We start from the raw sequence: 18,042 nt of genomic DNA, 5'->3' as shown, positions 1-18,042 counted from the left end.
TGCTTGGGGAAAGAAGTCCACTTCAGTTCTGTAGCCCTCCAGAGACAAGGGTGACCCCACCAGTAGTGTGCGGAGAGGTGCATTTGCAGAGTGGTGGAGAAAGGGGGCGAGGCCTCCAACCACCTCTCAGCAATACCACTGTGTGGGGTTTACTGGAGGTAACAGGAGATCTTGTTGGCCCCTAGGGATCCTCAGCAGCCAAGGGGGCTTCATCCCCCAACCAGCAGAATGGTTTAATATGTGAGGTCATAAGCAGTGCATTGCGGAGTCATGAGTTATACTAAGCTCACTAACTATAACAACTGATTTTCTCTGGTTTCGTACAATTGAAACCTGAGCCTAACTATAACGTCTCTGTAACCTTTAGTTTTTTCAGTGAATATAGATATATAGATATAGATTAATAAAATACACATATATAAATATACATTTTTCAGTCAATATATGTATATATTCACTGAAAAGAACAAAGCTTACAGGAAGGATATAGTTAAACTGAGATTTCACTTGTACAAAAAGCAGTTATTGTTACCTGAGCTAACTATAACATATGCCCCGCAATGCACTGCTTATGACCTCACATATTACATCATTCATGGTATGGTTAGTGACCTCACTGATGACATCACTGATGACATCTCAAATGACATCACTGATGGCATCATCAAGTGAGTGAAAGTGGTTTCAAGAGTTTGTGGATGTTAAACATATATACTACCCTACTAGAAAAGTTAAATTAGTATGCTAGTTGCACTTCTACTGAGTGGTACTACTACTAAAATATATCATGTGAGTGGCTATGTGACTGTATGTATGCTTGTGTGTAAGGGTGTGTAAGTGGCAGTATGCGTGTATATGTGGGTGTGTGAGTAGCTGTGTGGGTGAGTGGCATTCTGTGAGTGGTGTATTGTGAATAAGCAAGTGATTCAGTGGCTGTATGAGTGAGCGAGTGGCAGTGAGAGTGGCTCTATTTGTGGGTAAGAGGTAGTGTAGTGACTGTGGGTGAGTGAGTAGGCATCTGAATGGCTGTATGTATGAGTGACTTGGTATATAAGTAGCTGTGTGGGTGAGTGAGGGGCTATTTGAGTGGGTGTTTAAGTAAGTTGGTATGTGAGTGGCTGTATTGGAGAGTCTGTGTGAATGGCTGTATGGGTGAGTGAGCAGATGTGTGAGTGCTTATATGGATGTGTGAATGGGTATGTATGGCTGAGTCTGTGGCTATGTGAGTGACTGTACGGGTAAGTGACTGGTTGTATGAGTGGCTGTATGGGTGAGTGAATGGTTGCATGAGTGGATCTATGAGTGAGTGGGTTGGTGTGTGACTGCCTCTTTGGAGAAGTGAGTGGATATATAAGTACTGGTATGGGTTTTTGTATGGGTATACGAGTGGTTGTGTCAGTGGGTGTATGAGAGGTTCTGTGGATGATGTCATCAGTAATGTCATCGGTCATGCCATTTGAGATGTCATGAGTGATGTCACTGGCCATGTCATGAGTGATGTAATATGTGAGGTCATAACATAAGCAGTGTATTGCGGAGGTGTAAGTTATAGTTAGCTGAGTTAAATTCAGCTGCTGAATTCCACTGGTTTTGTAAGAGTGAAACCTCAGCATAACTATAACATCCTTGTAACCTTTGTTTTTTTCAGTGACTATATATAAGTGTTTACATAAAACATTTGAAATATCTTCAATAGGATAAAAACCATCTTTTTTGAGAAATTAATACAACTAAAGGTAAGGCTATGATTTTTAAAGTGGGAAGCCACAGGAAGAAAATTCATTTTTCAAGAAAAGTAGGCAATGGAATTTTAGAAATTGTGAAATCATATCTCTATTTAGGTTAAACAAAAGTCTAGTAATTTAAATAAAAGGACCATATTCAACATATGTCTAGGAAGGCAATCTCCCAATGTAATGGTTTAAGATCTTTTGCCCTTGGCTGCCGGCATTTTCTTCAGTTAGAGTGAAGCATATACAAATGTAGAATATTTTGTCCAAATGTAAGAGCATGAATTAGGCTCTTATGTTTCAGGAGCTTAAGAATGTGGTACACAGATATTTTTCACTGGAGACTAAGAGTATTAGGCTGGCTGTAAAGAATACTGAGTATGGTTTTAAAGCATGTTTCATAATTTTTTTATTCATGCATGAGAATACATTGCTTTTCAATGTTCATGATCCTCCTTTTGATGAGTTATGAGAGCTGGGCTCTTTAGGGGATCTTGAGGAAGGCCTTGTGCTAGCTTTAGTCTTCTTTTTAAGGAGGAATATGCTTGCTTAGTATTTCAGATCCAACAACACAGCAGCAGTCGACAGGAATCAGCAAATAGGAATGGTAGGCCACAGAAGCAAGGGCAAATACAGTAGGTGATTGATGTTTGGGGGCAGAATGCTTTGGGACCCTTGCAGGAGGTAACTTAAGTGAGACACAATAATGGGGCTTCTGTGAAATGGAGAAGTGAAATTAGGAAACACGTTATTAATGCATCTGGGTAATTCACAGGATGAGTTCACTTTGCTGCCTGAGAATAAACACATGTTTTTATACTATTCACCCAGCAGAGTGGATTTCAGGCATATATACAAATTGGTCCCATGTCATGAGTGGTCCCTTCAACCACACTGATATAAGTCACCTGCATAATGTATCTTGGAAAAGGTAGTTTCGATTTTTGAACTTGCTAAGCAGTGTTTTAAGTGGGCAAGGCTCTGTCTCTACTGAGCCCTAATTTCTGCCCTTGACAGCGCTGTCTCCACAAAAGAAATCTAGAAGCCCCAAAAAACTGAAAATAAAAATCTGAGTGACAGATTTGAAGGCGGTACCTGACTAAAGTAATTGTGGAAGGGGGCTGGGGAAGCAAGAGTAAGACCAATAGGAGGGGATGATGACAGGTAGGAGAATAACGGCTAGGAAGTGGACTACCAGGAGGACTAGGATGATCAGAACCACGAGTACAGGACAAATAAAATCATGCCAAGGGATACCTAATTTATGAGGGCCAGGGCTACCAATGCCTGAGGAACCATAAACAAATTGATGCAGAGGACAGGACAAGGTTAAACAGGACTGGGAGAGGGTGAGGAGAATCAGTAGGATGTTGAAAAGGGGAATTTGGACCCAGTGGAGAGGGGCCTGAAGGAACAGAACAAGCAAAGGTAGAAGGAACAGTAGGTCCTGGATCATAATGACAAGGAGGGCTAAGAGGGCCTAAGAGCACTGACCAGGACCAGAGACACCAGGGTCAGTAGCCAACCTTGGTAGATAGGCTATAGAGGGCCAGTACCAAGAGACCCATGTAAAAAGGACCAGAGACAGAAGGGCCGAGACAATAGATATGAGATCAAGGAGAATTAGAAGCGAATGAACCAGGACTGGGAAGACCACAGCAAGAAAGGACCATGGCTAGCAGGACCATGATGCCAGAGTATGATCAGGAGGAATATAAAGGATCAGAAAGTCTAGGCCTAGTCGGACCAGGATCAGAAGGTCCATAAGGGTGAAACTCAGTGGGATCCTAAACCAGGGTGACAAGGACTACATGAACCATGGTGACCTGCAACATGGGAACTAGGAGGGCCAGTGTCAGAGGGTTAAGGAAGACAAGACCCAGGAGGACATAGGCAAACCATGATAAAAGAGAATAGAGTCAGATGTACAAGACAAGCTGGAACAGACAAATCAGGAAACCAAGACAAAATGACCAGTCTCCGGAGGACACAAACAAGGACCTGGATCAAGAGGGCTAGGATCAATGGTTGCAGTACCTATAGGATTAAGAGGTGAAGGAACAGATCGACGAGGACCAGAACAACCTAAATGAGGAGGACAAAGTCTAAGAGGGCCAGGATACAAGAGGTTATATGAATCAGGATCTGTAGTACTGTGGCTAGGAGTTTTAGGATGAGGAAAACCAGGACAAGGTGACATGGCCAAGAGAACAAGAATTGAACAGAGACAGATGGGCCAAGATTGGGGCAACCAAGAAGAGCCAGGATAACCAAAAATGAAATGGTTTAAAACAAGCACAATGGGACAAGAAGGGCCAGGCTGACCAGGACCAAGGCTAGAATGGCTGGCGGACAAGGTCAGGACCAAGAAAAAACAAACTATAAGGATCAATGCCAGGAGGTTCAGGGCCAATGGCACAACATCTTAAGAGGGACAGGGGCTATTAAAAACATGAATACTGCAACCATGACCAGTAGAGCCAGTGAGGCAAGACCAAGGATACCGACAACCAGAGCCAAAATGATAAATTCTAAGAGGACCATGAAACAAAGAACTAGGGGGACCAGGAAGATCAGGGCAAAGAGGATCAGGACCTTCAGGGTAGGAGGACCAGAGTGAGGAGGCTGAACAAGGACCAGGAGCATCTGGACCAGGATGACAACACCCTGGGAGAGACACAGGAGCTAGGAACAAGATGGTCAGGAAGATGAGGAACAGGATGGCAAGGCCTAGGGAGACCAGAGCAAGGAGGACCTAATAAGTAGGTATAGAAGCACCAGGAAGAAGAGCAGGAGGCTCAGGACAAGGACCGGAATAACCACGATCGATGAGGGGGTCAGTTGTAGTACCAAAGATACCAGAAGGACCAGAACCAGGGGTGATCAGGACCAGATCATGGAGGATTAGAAGGTTTAACACCAAGAGGACTAGGAACTGTTCTAGGAGTGTCAGTGGGACCATGACTACAGAACCTGGGCCAAGAGAACCACATAGAGCAGAAATACCAGGGCCAGGGTGTAGCAGGACCAGGATGAGTATGATCTGGATGACCATACCAGCCAGAGCTAGGGGACTGGACCTGGATGTCCAGGAGAACGAGGACCAAAATGATGAGGCTCAGAACGACCTAGCAAAGAGATCCAGGCCCAAAAGGGCCCAGACCATTGTGTACCATGCCAGAAGGCCCAGGAGGACAAGACACAGAGCCAGGAGGACCAGGATAATACCAACCAGAAAGACAAGAGCTAAGGGGGCGAGGCTCAAGAAAATCTCCACACAAGTGGCAGGTGGACTAAGGGGACCAGCAAGACCAGTAATTAATGTAGAAGGAATGGAATGAGCAGGGTGAAATTGATTGGAATGACCAGGTCAAAGGGACTAGGGTCAAGAGTATTGGGAAGGAAGAGGAAAAGCTAGGAGAAGGTGGCTTGGAAAGCCAGGTGGCCTAGAACCAAAAGGACTGGCATACAAATACCCAAACATGGAGGACCAGAAACAAAAGGAATACGTCTAGTGGGCACAGAACCAAGAACATCAACAGTGAGGACCAGGAATAATAGGACTGGTGCTAGGCAAACCAAACTGAGAATGAGGACGACTTGGGGACCATGACCTGGAGAATCAGGAGGACATGGCCAAGGAATTAGACCCAGCAGGACAACAGATCAAAAGGCCAGCGCCTGGAGGGCTATTGGGAAGTCAACCAAGGGGAAAAGGAAGATCAATTTACAGAAGCAGAAGAGTATCAGGACCAAGTATACCAAAACAAGTAGTGACAGGACAAGGAAGGAAAGAATTACCAGGAAAAGACGACCTCATCAAGGATGATCAGAACTAAGTGACAGAACCAAGATGGCAAGGACAAGGAGGACCAAGACCAAGAGTATCATGAAAAATTGTAGGAGGAATGGGAGCATTATTCAGGGCAAGAGGAGGTGGACTATGGTCATTAAAACAAGGGACCAGATTGTGGGGGATTAGGTGGACCTTAGGGATCAAAGTAAACAGGAACAGAGTTAAGTGTACTGAAGGATCACAACCAAGGAGGCAAGAGGACCAGGATCTGAAGTACCATGTGGAGCAGGGGGGTCAGGAAGTGAAGAATCAGGACCAGGCTGGCGAGGATCAAGTGGACCAGGAATATCAGAGCCACAAAGACCAATGGGACCAGAATAGCACCAAATGGAACAGTCCTAGCCCAGGAGGACCTAATAAGGAAGACATGGACCTGTTGACACAGTAACAGGTGGGCCACGACGACAGGGACCTAGGCCAGCAGAATAAGTATCACCCAAATCTGGAAGACTAGGATCGCTAGATCTAGGAGAGCCAGGACATCAGGGATAGGCGCAGAAGGACCCAGCCTATCAACAGGGTCATGGTGAGGATCAGTAGTACCAGGATAAGGAGGACCAAGAAGAGCCCATACAAATATGGGTCAGGAGCAGGGCCAGGAATACAAGTGTCATTAAAGACTAGAACCAGGAGTGCTAGATTCAGGAAGCAAGTACCTGGGTGACTAGAACTAGGATGAGGATCAGGAGGACCACAACAACCCAGAAAAGGAGGACTTGGTACCAGACCAGAAGGAGGAGGATCAATACCAGAAGGCACAGAAGGACCTGGAGGAGAATTAGGAAGACAGGGAGCAGGAGGACACCTATATGTTTCTATGCCAAAATCTATAATAATAGCTCAGTAAAATAAGAGGCAGAATCCGTGGTATTAGAGGTTCGGAACGGGCTTTATTCCAAAATCAATTCGAATTGAGGACTCCATATTCCATCACCACGAAGGTTCAGGAAGTGAAGGACCCCACTTTATTGACAAGTAATCATTTATATACAATAGGCATTACAGTGAAACAGATGCCGGAGGCGTAACAGTTGATAACAAAGATAAGAACATACATGCGTAACTAAAGTGGGTGTAACTAAAGAACGTCATCAGGTATGATGTCCTAAATGGGTGGTTCCATGAAAGAATTTCGCAATGTCAGCAGAAATACTTGGCAGAGATGCGCGCGCAGCAGCATGACGTGTGATTGACGTGTAACTAGGGGATGAAGGGGACTTGACATTTAGCTCTACATGTGGAGACAGAAGTCTGGGGTTATGTCAACCTAATCCCAAATCATATCTAATATCCTATGTTTAAAGAACTGTGTTATCCAGAAAGAAAGGTCTTTTAGGATAGAATCTTATTCTATACTGACTATACTGTCCGTTAGTGCGTGTACAAGCGTCTAAGTGTCTACACTAGATGCGAGGGCAGAAATCTTCCATAGTAATAGGGCTATTAATTACTTGCATGAAGACAGAGAAGCCGGGCCCTTTGCTCGGTAGCTGGGAGAATGTTTACTTAAACTACTAGACAGGAATGTATTGGATAGGGAGCGGAGCAAAGCAGATAATCTTGAAGGTGAAATACAGTTTTTGGCAGGCAACAGGCTGGAGTCAGGCACCGTTAGCCGCGCAGGGAGTAGGACAAAGTTCATGGGTACAGATGCGAGCTCAGACTGGAGCTTTCAGAGGCAGAAGGCAGAAAAGACTTGATGGCAGAATCAGGGCCTACTCGCCTGGACTGAAAAATGGGATAAATGAACCATATAAAGCCGGTGGCCTTTCATACTTAGAAATAGAATATCCGGCCCATTCATGGCGGATCTGAAAGAGGACATGTTGACGGTGGACGCACAAGTGTTTGCGTCTTCATAACTGGAACTGGAGGGAACATACATGTACTTATGGTTTATACATGAAACCGTTGGGGTCCAAGATAGGGGACATAACTGACCCTAAAAATCCATATTTCCACACATGTATTAGGATATTTCTTCAGAAAATGGCTCTTAGTCATGCTTTTTATGATGTCAACCCCCAGAAACCGCTATCTGTGTCAGCTCACGTATGGAACTGATAAGTATTTACTGAAAATTCAGAGCATGCAAAGGGATAATAGGCAGGACTGTTACACTCTGAGTCATAGCAGATGCTGCCTGATGCTATCACAGAAGTCTGAGGGTGGATCTGAGGGCAGAGGGACTGAAACTTGCCAGAGGGGTCTAAAGTTGGATGTGTGGAAAGGAGTGTGGTTTGTGAAGAATGGAAGAAAGAGTTTGAGAAACTCAGATGGCTGAAGTCCATGAAAATGGATAATGGCTAAAAAAAAGGGGATCAAAGGCTATAGCATTTAGTAAAAGGACGCTCAGTTTCATAAGACGGCTTAGATGAACAGAAGATCGTGAGGGAGGCTTCAGTTAAATCCTCTCAGATGGCCTAAATAGGGATTCTGAGTAACAACAAGCTTGAATGCCATCTGTCATAGCACTGGGAACCAAGACCAGCAGTGATAGTGTCAGCACCAGACGAGTGGTCTCTGAAACTCTAAAGGCTAAATAAAGGGTGAGGGGATAGCTATATGGCAGAAATATTTCTAAGGCTAGCAAGGAGACAATGATTGTCAAAATTGGTAAAGTAGCCAGTGTGATTCCAAGTTCTTAGAGTTGACACTCCATGTGCGAATATGTGCAGTAGATATGTACCAAGTATGTAGTTGTAGGACTCTATATGTGGTAAAAGTCTAAGTTCATGGCCCATTGGGATGCATTTTGCATGCCGTGATAGAGAGTAGATACAGCTTCCTAGACAGTGGAAATGTATTGACTGCACCCATGTAGCTGGAGGGTGGAGAACCATACATTGAAGGGAGGAAGGATGGATAAAAGACTACCCACAGAAACTCTGCGAGGTCCTAGTTAGCATACTGCGGATTAGTTTTGAGTGATGAAATAGGGTAAATGTTAGGAGGGAGGGTTAGGTCAGAGGTTTCTCTTGTTATAAGTGACAAAGTTTCTGTGCAGGAATGTCCTTTTGTCTGTGCTTGAAGAAGGCTTCAGGAAGGCTGATGATGCAAGGTGGGTGCCAAAAGCTCATGCTTCATTGTTTCCTTGTTAGGATACTCCTGCTTGGAGCCAGAACTATTGCATCTGCTATGAGAGCCATCCTCTAGCACAAAGGCTGTGTCTGAGCTACAGCCAGAATATACAATTTGAAAGAGAATCACCCCCAATCAGTTTTGAAACCTCAACAAGGGATCCACATCGCCTGTCTGGAAAATGAGTATAAAAGTAGAACTATGAAATGATTCATCTGTGGGCTCAAGAATGGAGGTAACAAAATGTTTCTGTTTATTCAGTATCTTATTTCATACATTTTTTGTAATAAATCCAATGAATAAACTAATTCTGTGAGTTTCTTTTTTCTGTGTCCTTGATGCCTATATGTGTTTCTCTGATTTCCTGGGAATATTAATTCATATTCCAATTACATTCAGTTCAATTAATTATAATCAAATTATTTTGCTGTGGTTCCTCAGGGGTCTTAGGAGGACAAACGTTACATTGTCCACCCTATCTAGAGCAAATCCTGGCTGTAAGTGAGAGGGAAAAAAACAATGACCCTGATACCCTGGAAAAAACTCACAGGATGTGGGGGGCATTTGTTTTTTATTTTTCAAAAACAAACTCCTCCCACTTTTGTAGTTTGTTTTTGAAAAACATTTGAAATGTTTTCCGGCCAGCTGGCAATCATGTCTGACAATATAGTCTGTCAATACTTTCCTGCACAGACAGGAACCTCCATTACAGCAATTCCTGTCAATGTTAAAAGTTATCCACAGGGCTAGAGGGCAACTCTAAATTTGGTAGGCATATGTTTCTCATGATGGCGGAGGTATTGTTTATCTCCATCCTGATGGAGTTAACTCCATCTTCACAGTCCTAATTCAGTCCCATAGTTTTCCTTCCTTTCATCATGAGATTGGAATGACGCCTCTCAATTATACTGTGTTGATGATTTCAAATGTTTCCATTTTGATAAGACCACCCTAAATATCAGACAGCACTATGTCACTTGAATATAACATTTACATCTCTGGCCTTTGCGCCTATAAATCATTGTTTACAGGTGTTTTAGTCTGATTTGTTTATTTGAACTGAACCAGAATTAATAATTCCAGAATGCACTGATTTGCTACAGAAAAAGGCATGTTCTGATAATACAATATCCGGGCCTGGCACATTCAAATGCCTTTGTGAGTAAGTGCAAGTACATAGCTATGGAGAAATAAACAGCTTCAAGAAGTCTTTCAAACGTTCTAATCAGCTTCATTTTTAGCCACCTTTGCTGGTAAAGATAAAGCAGTAAAAGCATGTGTGAAGCACAAGACAGAACCATAAAGGTACTCTCATATCACTGTGTCTAGGCCCGTGGTGCAATTGAGTGGCAGTCTGCACCATGTCTGTCAAAATAACTTGAAAACATTCAAACATTTGGGGACATATTATCAAACACGGCGTTAAAATTATCGCCGCTTTAGCAGCAGAAAACTGCCGCTAAAGCTGCGATAATGGGATTGATAATATGCCGCAGAGAATTCCAATAGAAGCTCATGTTGACACCAGAACATGGGCTTCTATGGGAATTCTCAAGGGCAAATTATCAAGCCTAGTATCGCCACTTAAGCGGCAGTTTTCTGCCGCTAATGCGGTGATAATTTTAACGCCGTTTCTTGATAATATGCCCACGGGTGCCTTTAGACCTATATGTGGGAATGCTATACTTGCATAAATTGTTGTAGTGTAATTAATTGGAATGAAAGCAAAATTGAGTAGAATTGCGCAAAGAGCATAACCCAGTATTTAGCCTTGTTTTCTAAGTGAAAAATGCACCCTTGCATCCAAAATGGACCCAAGGGTGCATTTTGAGCTGAGAAATTAGCATTAAATGTATTGGAACAGGGACAGCAGCAGCTAACAGCTGCTTGCTAAGTTCATTATTCTGGTGCCCCTTCTGTAAGATGTTTGGCCAAATTGCTCTTAATTACATGAGAAGGCGTAGTCGTGCAATTTTTCAGAAGAATAATACAAAATTACCCAAACTATTCTGATTATGCCCAGGCCTGCCTATTGGTTAGTGTTTGCATGTCAGCCAGCTTTAGCAGTAAGGCGCTCATGGTGCAAAATCACAGGGTTTGTGATAACAAAAGTGCTTATAATTGTGTACAAAACTCCCTTGTATGAGTTGGAAAATTCTTTTGCTCGTAAAAAAAAGCTTTGCAATTGTTTCTGTATTGCAAATAGGAGGGGTCGTGAAAGTTTTTTCCCCGTTACCCTAAACAATTCAGAAAGGAATTTATTGATAGTTTATGACTAGGATTGCTGTAACAAACCATTGGTAAATTAAGGACTCTTGAATAGGGGTTGGTAACTAATTTGCAAAAGGGAAGAGGTCCCTTTTGGATCCCTTTCTCTTTGGGAAGCAGCACTGAATCATTTAAGGAACATGGGCAGATTTTAAAAAAGAGTTTTCCATTTTGGAATGCAGTCATTGAGATTGTGATTTGCTGTCCATTGCAGTCAATCATTCATTTGATTATAGTCAATCACAGAGAGTTGCGCATTGCCATCTGCTTAATGAATATTAATTAAGCAGGTCATTCTTTAACTCCCGACGACATATTATTTTGTGAACCGACCTAATAGTACATAAGTCTGTTTGTAAAATGCTATTCTATTCACAAAAAGTATGAGTGTAATTTGAGACCATATTTTGTGAATAAAATAATAGTACATCAGGACCCTAACTCTCATAAGAAGATGGAAGCCAAGTATATTCACTCCTTATTTGCAGTTTTACCTGGTGATAAGTGCCCATTCAAATCTGCATAAGGCATAAAACAAAATGTAAGCTGTTTAGACACAGCTTGGTAATTAGTGAAGGTCATCTGCTAATTGCATGGTTACTGGCCTAGTTATGCATACTGTCTGTTACTTTGCAAGCCACTATGTGACAAACTCGGCGTACTCACGAGTGTCAAAGACTGTCAGCAAGGAACTTTAAGTAATCAGACGGACTCAGTGGTCTGTGTACACTTTTGGGGCACGACAGGTCTGGATGAGATATTTTCTAAGGCTTGAATTGGGGGTACTCTATGACAGTTGATTTATGAATTTTGAGAACATACAAGACTCCAGCACAGATACTTGTGTAACATATTTGACATTCGTTTTGGAATTTTCACCGGACATATAGCTTCATTCACAGATTTTATAGCACTGAAGAAGTCATGGTAACAGCGAAGAAACAAGTGTTGGCTGAAAGCAGAGAGAATTACAAAGAATAATAATAAAAGAAGTGGAAATGAACATAATGTTTAAAATATTTTGTGAATTGATATGAGCGTGTGCTGGGGAATCTAACAAAATAGTAACGTTTCTCTTCTATTTTCAAGGTCAACCGCAAAACAGTACATCATTTATTCAGTATAGCCAGAGGCAAAGTAAATAGAGGAGAAAAGTCACTTTTTAAACGGGGCCACTACATATTCTCTGTTATTTAGTCAGCAACCAGGTAAACAATTAAGTTTCTTTGATATTTGCATGACTGTGGGCAAATAGTACACAATCTCTGCTATTTAGCCAGTGACCAGGTGAATGGCAAAGTTTATTTGCTCTGTGCATGACCGCCTGCCAAATACTATATAATCTCTGCTATTTAGTTGGTGGCTGCATAAATAATTACATTTCCTACTTATTTACACAGCCACCGGTCAAGTATTGCGTAATGTCTGCTATTTAGCCAGCATCTGTATAAATAGCATCAGAAATTCACTATTTACCCAGTGGCTGGCTAAATAGCTACTAACATGAAAAAATGGTTTGTTTAAGAGTTGACAGTGGTCCCATGATCGCTACCTACTCTTAAACTTTTTTTTATATTCTCAAAGAGGTCACTTTCTCTTTAACATATATATTACCACCTCCTTTGCTGTGTAATGAATTTTTAGTGTTTTGAGATCGTATTTTGATGGCATCAAATGGCAGTACAAGATACTGATTCAGTATTTTTCCTACTCCTAAAATGTGGTTAGTAAATACGAAAAAACACTTAGGGCCATATTAGGATGTCAGTCGGAAAGCATCACGTCCGACTCAGTCTCGTAAAGGTTTCCGACCGAATCGGATTCGGGGAGTCCGACCGACCGATTATGATGTTTCCGAACACTATTTGTTTGGACTCCCATTGACCTCAATGGGGGCCTATGTTCCAACCGACTAGACAGGCTCCCATTGAAGAAATGGGTGGTTGCGGAAAACCTTGCACCCTGAAGCGGGCCATGGTGCCTGCCACACTGTGCATAGTTGCAAACCGGAGGCCTCAGGGTGAAGGGGGGCCTGACAGCTGATTCATTTAGGACAAACCGATTTGGAGAGGCTATCCAAATCTGACTTCGTAATCGCTCGATCAGAAACATGGTCCATAGAGCCGTACAAATCAGCCCCCACTGACTTAGTTTCTCCGAATGCTGGTCGGAACTGATTCGGAAGGACCGAACGGTTACCTAACATCGTAATCCATCGGTTGTGAATGCCGTTCAGAGCCTTTCAGACTGACATAGCATTCAGCCCCTTAAATGGAACCTTAAGAGTGTTTGCAACCATTGAAATGATTAGTACATCTGGCTGTTGTGAGATTTTGTTGTCATTTATATCTTCGGGCTCACCCAACAGTTATTTAATGAAGCAGCTGTTGCATTTTTTGACCTCTCCTGTGCTCGACGTGTTGTCGTTATCTAAGATGTGCAAATAAATTTGGAACAACAATTTATTGATTTTCAGAAAATAAAAAAGATTGGCAAAATAGAACTAGTCACATCCATGTTAGATGAAGACTGATAACAACATAAGGGTACTAAATAGAATGCAATGTACACCCCTGAAAATGTCTACATAAAATAATCAAATAACTCAGCCTCTGGGAAATTAATTATGATAACGTTTCTCATATACTATGCAACTGTTCTGCATCCCCAGACTTCTGGAAATATGTCTGTACCAGATGTTCCTTGCTCATGGGGAATAACTATTTATTAACACATGCATGATCATGACGTTTCATCTGTTATTTTGCTGGACGTCTTTGAGAGGCAGTGGTTAAGCTAAGCCTTAATGATTTCCAAGTCCATGATTCTAAAGAATAGGAAATCTAAACTGAAAATGTTCAATGGCAGTTGGATATTGAAGAAGTCATCAGCAGTTATACTAGAAAGAACTTTTTATTGTTTAGCTAAGAAGCAACATTTGTTTTTAACATCTGGAATACTTTTCTTTATTGTACAATTAAATATTTTATGTCACTTTATTTTACACTTCAGTAGGCAATGTAGAGGTAGGTTCTTGTTATTTGTCTTAGTAACTTGCACCCTCTTTTTTTGTCATTGAAGTGGTGTATAAATTATTACCATTTCCACAGTGGTGTACCTCTAGTAAAATTGCTCTCACTACAACCTTTCGACTGTTCTTGTGTAGATAAGTTCTTGCTTCTATGGTTTGCTCTGCTCGGCCATTAATACACTATAGTAAACATTAAAAAGATAACATTCTTAAAGGTTTGTTCTTTGATGAGGCAACGTCATACTTGAGTGAGAGAGATTACGTTGATAGCCAAACAACCTATGCAGAATATATTGAGAAAAAGCGTAAAGACTCTTCCTTCTTATTATAGATCCCAAAGGCATCCCCACTTAAAATAAACACCAGTGCTTCCCACTTTCAGGAAAAGAGAGAATTATGGATTGAGTTGATGCCCTTGAAAATCTCCTTTTGATAAAAGTGGAATAGAGCAGTGGTAGAAACTTGACTGCACTTTTGAGCACTTTAGATCATAGCGAGAGAGTTGCTTCAAAGCACATATAGGAACCGCGATTCTTAACGTTTGGCCTAGGGACCACTAGTGGCTCCCAAAACCTACTCAGGGGGTCCACAAACATTGTTTAGAAGATAAATTAAGTGTATACATCAAAAGCAAAATGTTAACTTGAAAATTAAAAATGTCTCTCTAAATGTGAATGAATTTAAATTGAAGGCGAAATATTAAATTGGTATCCTTAGCTTTATTCACAGGAGCAGCACAAATACATCAGACAGAATCTTCTATAGTAGTGACAATCTGCAGCTTCAATGAAGCATTGTCATGCTCTGACAAAAATAGCTTGCATTCAGGGCCAGATTTATCATTGGTCTGTGTTGCCCAAGCTTCACACACGGTACTGCAAGGGAAACAAAATCCTTAAGTCAGATTTACCAAGCAATGCAAGGCCACCTTGCTTGGCTCTGCGTTGATTGGTAAATCTGGAGCATTGCAAGGCAGCGCAAGGCACAGCCTTGCGTTACTCTGCCCTGGGAAGGCACTCCATAGGTGGAGTGTGGGTGTTCTCATTCCCTTGCTTCCACCCATGGATTTTGGCATAATTCCTGCTTTTTGTGTTCAACAAAAAGGAGCTTTAGAGGGAAAAGAAAGGCATCAAGGGTGCCCTCCACTCAGAATCAAGACCAAACATAGAAGCACTTGTCGCACACCACATATCAAGTCAATGCTTTTTTGGGTCTCTCACTACTCACTTTCAAGTGGAGGACGTTCTAATGTATATATAGGAACCCTCCCATTACATGTATTTTTTAAAACATTTTTTTTTATTATAAAAAAGGTCAGATGTGTCTTGGTGAATGCTACACATATGGGTAAAAAGTGTGTATCTATAGAAAGTGCCTCACGTAAGCAACCACCAAGGAGCAATTGGCAGTTTCTTGACAAATTGCTTACTCTTTCATCATCAGCGCTTTCCTATATTAGGGAACGGAACCAACACCCAAAATGTGTGGAAGAATACTATATGAGTTCAACCTAAAAACTACTCTTTGTGTGTGGTATACATCTCAAAATAACGCCCTATGAATCCCTGTGAAGGTAGGAGACCTTCTGCCTCATAAGCACAGAAAAAGTTAAAAATTAGTTGCGAAAAGGCACTCTGCATATGTCTTTAATTCGTGAAGTCTGCATTCATGATCAAAAAACATACCATGTTTTAGACCATTTTAAGTTGAATGGCCGACATGTTTCATTGCCAAATCGCTTTCTGCCAAATTCATCAGGGCGCCGGGACCTCATTACACCCTTGAAGTGCACCAGACCAAGCGGCCACCAGGTGGAAGACTACCAGCAGTCCGCAGGCAGAAAGCATATTTAGGGACCAACACTCAGCGCTGCCGGACTTGGCGAATTACATCTGAGCATCCCTGATTTACCAAGATTTACCAAGACTGGTAAACCAGGGAATGCGTCAAATTGCTATGCTTTCCCAATAGAGGCTCAACAGCACAATTAGAAAGAGGTAAAAGCCTCTAAGGATTGTTTTTTGTGCAGGAACATGTCCCTTCCTGCACATAAATAATACTGCCTGCAACACAGGCACCCTTGTACAATGGTGCAAGGGTTCCTATGTTGGCATTAGGCAGCGGATTGTATACCAGCAGATGCAGACCGGGGTAATGTGCAATATATTGGTAAATATGGCGCATTTCTGCCTTTTCCCTTTCACGTAGCACAAGCAAGTTGTCTTGCTGCAATGTGTCTCATTGTGTGAAATATTGATAAATCTGGCCCTCTGCACAAAAAAGGATCACTTTGTCTTTTAGAAATAAAAGCAAATATTGAAAATCTTCATCCTTACCATCAAGATGAATTCAATAACATGTCATAACATGTGTATTTGTTGGATGTAGAGTTGTTTCTATGTTTTTGTATTTTGTATTGAGGTTCAAATGATAGACATTACTAATGAGGGCGTCCCCGAATTCCAGTAGTGTATCAATGGGGTCAACAGAAGTCAAAAAGTTAAGATCAACTGCATTAAAATATTCACTTTTGTTGTTCTAATGAATTTTGCTTTTCTTTTATGGGCTTAAAATTATAGAAATGCAAGGTTATGATGGTGACAGCCTTTATCAAAGCTATGAACACACCTCCTATGCTCTGTGAACTATGGGCCAGATGTACAAACATTAGGAATACTGATCTATGAATTGTATTCCCTAATAACAATTCCTAGTAGGTCGCAAATTGACATTCCTCATGAATATTAATGAGGTATATCGAAATTTCGGCCCCATTATGAATCGCAGCCATCACAGGGATGGTGACCTGCTGAGGTCAGCAGACCACATCTGTGATTGTTTTTTAATAAAGCAACCTTTTTTTTAACGTAGCCCGTTTACCTTAAAGGAAAATGGGCTGCGTTCAAAAAGGAAATATTTAAACTTTGAAGTTTCATTTTTGAAGAGTAGGCAGTGGTCCATAGGACCACTGCCTGCACATAAAAAATACTTTTAAAATGATTGTAGACGCACCAAAATTTGGTCTCAAAACAGTAATACATACCATACCGATTCGGTATTTGGAAGGGATGCCCGAAACACGTCCCCTCCAAATAATAAATCGTAAATGCAAAGTGCAATTCAGTAATAAGTTACCGAATTGCATTTTTAATTTTCTACATTTGAAAAAGCATTCTGCGAATTGGGCCGTTTGCATCTGGAACAATGCTTCGTACATCTGGCCCTAGGTCACACCATCTTAATGTTTATTTCAATTACTAGTCACTTCTACTTTGAAAGTGTTTCTGCGTATAAATGTAACAGTTCTTTGTCTGTTTGAAGCTCCAGGCACGTCAAGAAAGAGGAAATAAATGTGTGCCAAAGGACTAGTAAATGGGTGGAGAATGACACAGATCGTCATAGTTTCCCACAAATGGTTTGCCTGAAGACTGGTGACAATGTTGACTATTGGCCTCAGACCATCTCGATCTGCATAAAAAACAAAAAAATAAAACAGGGAACATCCTATAATCAGGTCTGCACTCATATCCTAATCATAAACAACAGTGAAAATACAGGAGGGTAGTGGTATGATATAACCCACAGGACGCTTATATAGTCATGAGAATGAATAAACAGAAAATAAATTACATAAGACTTTTCCTATGAGTGTGAGTTTTTTTCACAAACAACATCCTTTAGCACTGCTATTATTAATGTTTATATTCACTGATGTACAAATGATAGAGGACATCTTACTTTAGAGATGGGACTATGTTTGAGGGGAAAACATTGTTTATGGTCTTATAGAAGTAGCAAAAATAATGGAAAGTGAGTTGTCCCTAGTTTTTAATTACTGATTTTTAGTTTTAAACTTTTTGACGTACATCATAAAACTGACTGCTGAATGTATCAGGGGCGGAGCTTCCATTGGTGAAGCAGGTACAGTAGCACCAGAGCACATAAGCCTGAGGGGCCCACTATATATTGATTATTGCTGTATTTCACAGTTCAAACTGTGGTTAATGGGGCCAATTTCCTTCACTGCATTAGGGCCCATGCCACTTGGGCCACTGGTATGTATAGCAATGGTTCTG

The 18,042-nt window shown here is 41.5% G+C and overlaps 1 protein-coding gene across 3 annotated transcripts in view; it reads right to left on the bottom strand.

Annotated features, from left to right (window-relative positions):
* Nucleotides 1–18,042, bottom strand: part of LOC146817864 (amine sulfotransferase-like) — a 278,102-nt gene that overhangs the window by 236,940 nt on the left and 23,120 nt on the right. Inside the window, exon 1 of one of the 3 annotated variants that reach the window (XM_085611344.1) lies at nucleotides 14,035–14,122. The exons of the other annotated variants lie outside the window; for them this stretch is intronic. The gene's annotated coding sequence lies outside the window, so the exon portion shown is untranslated. Of the gene's footprint in view, nucleotides 1–14,034; nucleotides 14,123–18,042 lie in introns of those variants that run through there. 3 annotated transcript variants of the gene reach the window in all.

The sequence above is a fragment of the Triturus cristatus genome, chromosome 6 (assembly GCF_964204655.1).
Source record: "Triturus cristatus chromosome 6, aTriCri1.1, whole genome shotgun sequence".
NCBI lineage: Eukaryota > Metazoa > Chordata > Amphibia > Caudata > Salamandridae > Triturus > Triturus cristatus.
The sequence above is the reverse complement of the archived record's forward strand: the minus strand, read 5'-3'. Positions and strand labels throughout refer to the sequence as shown.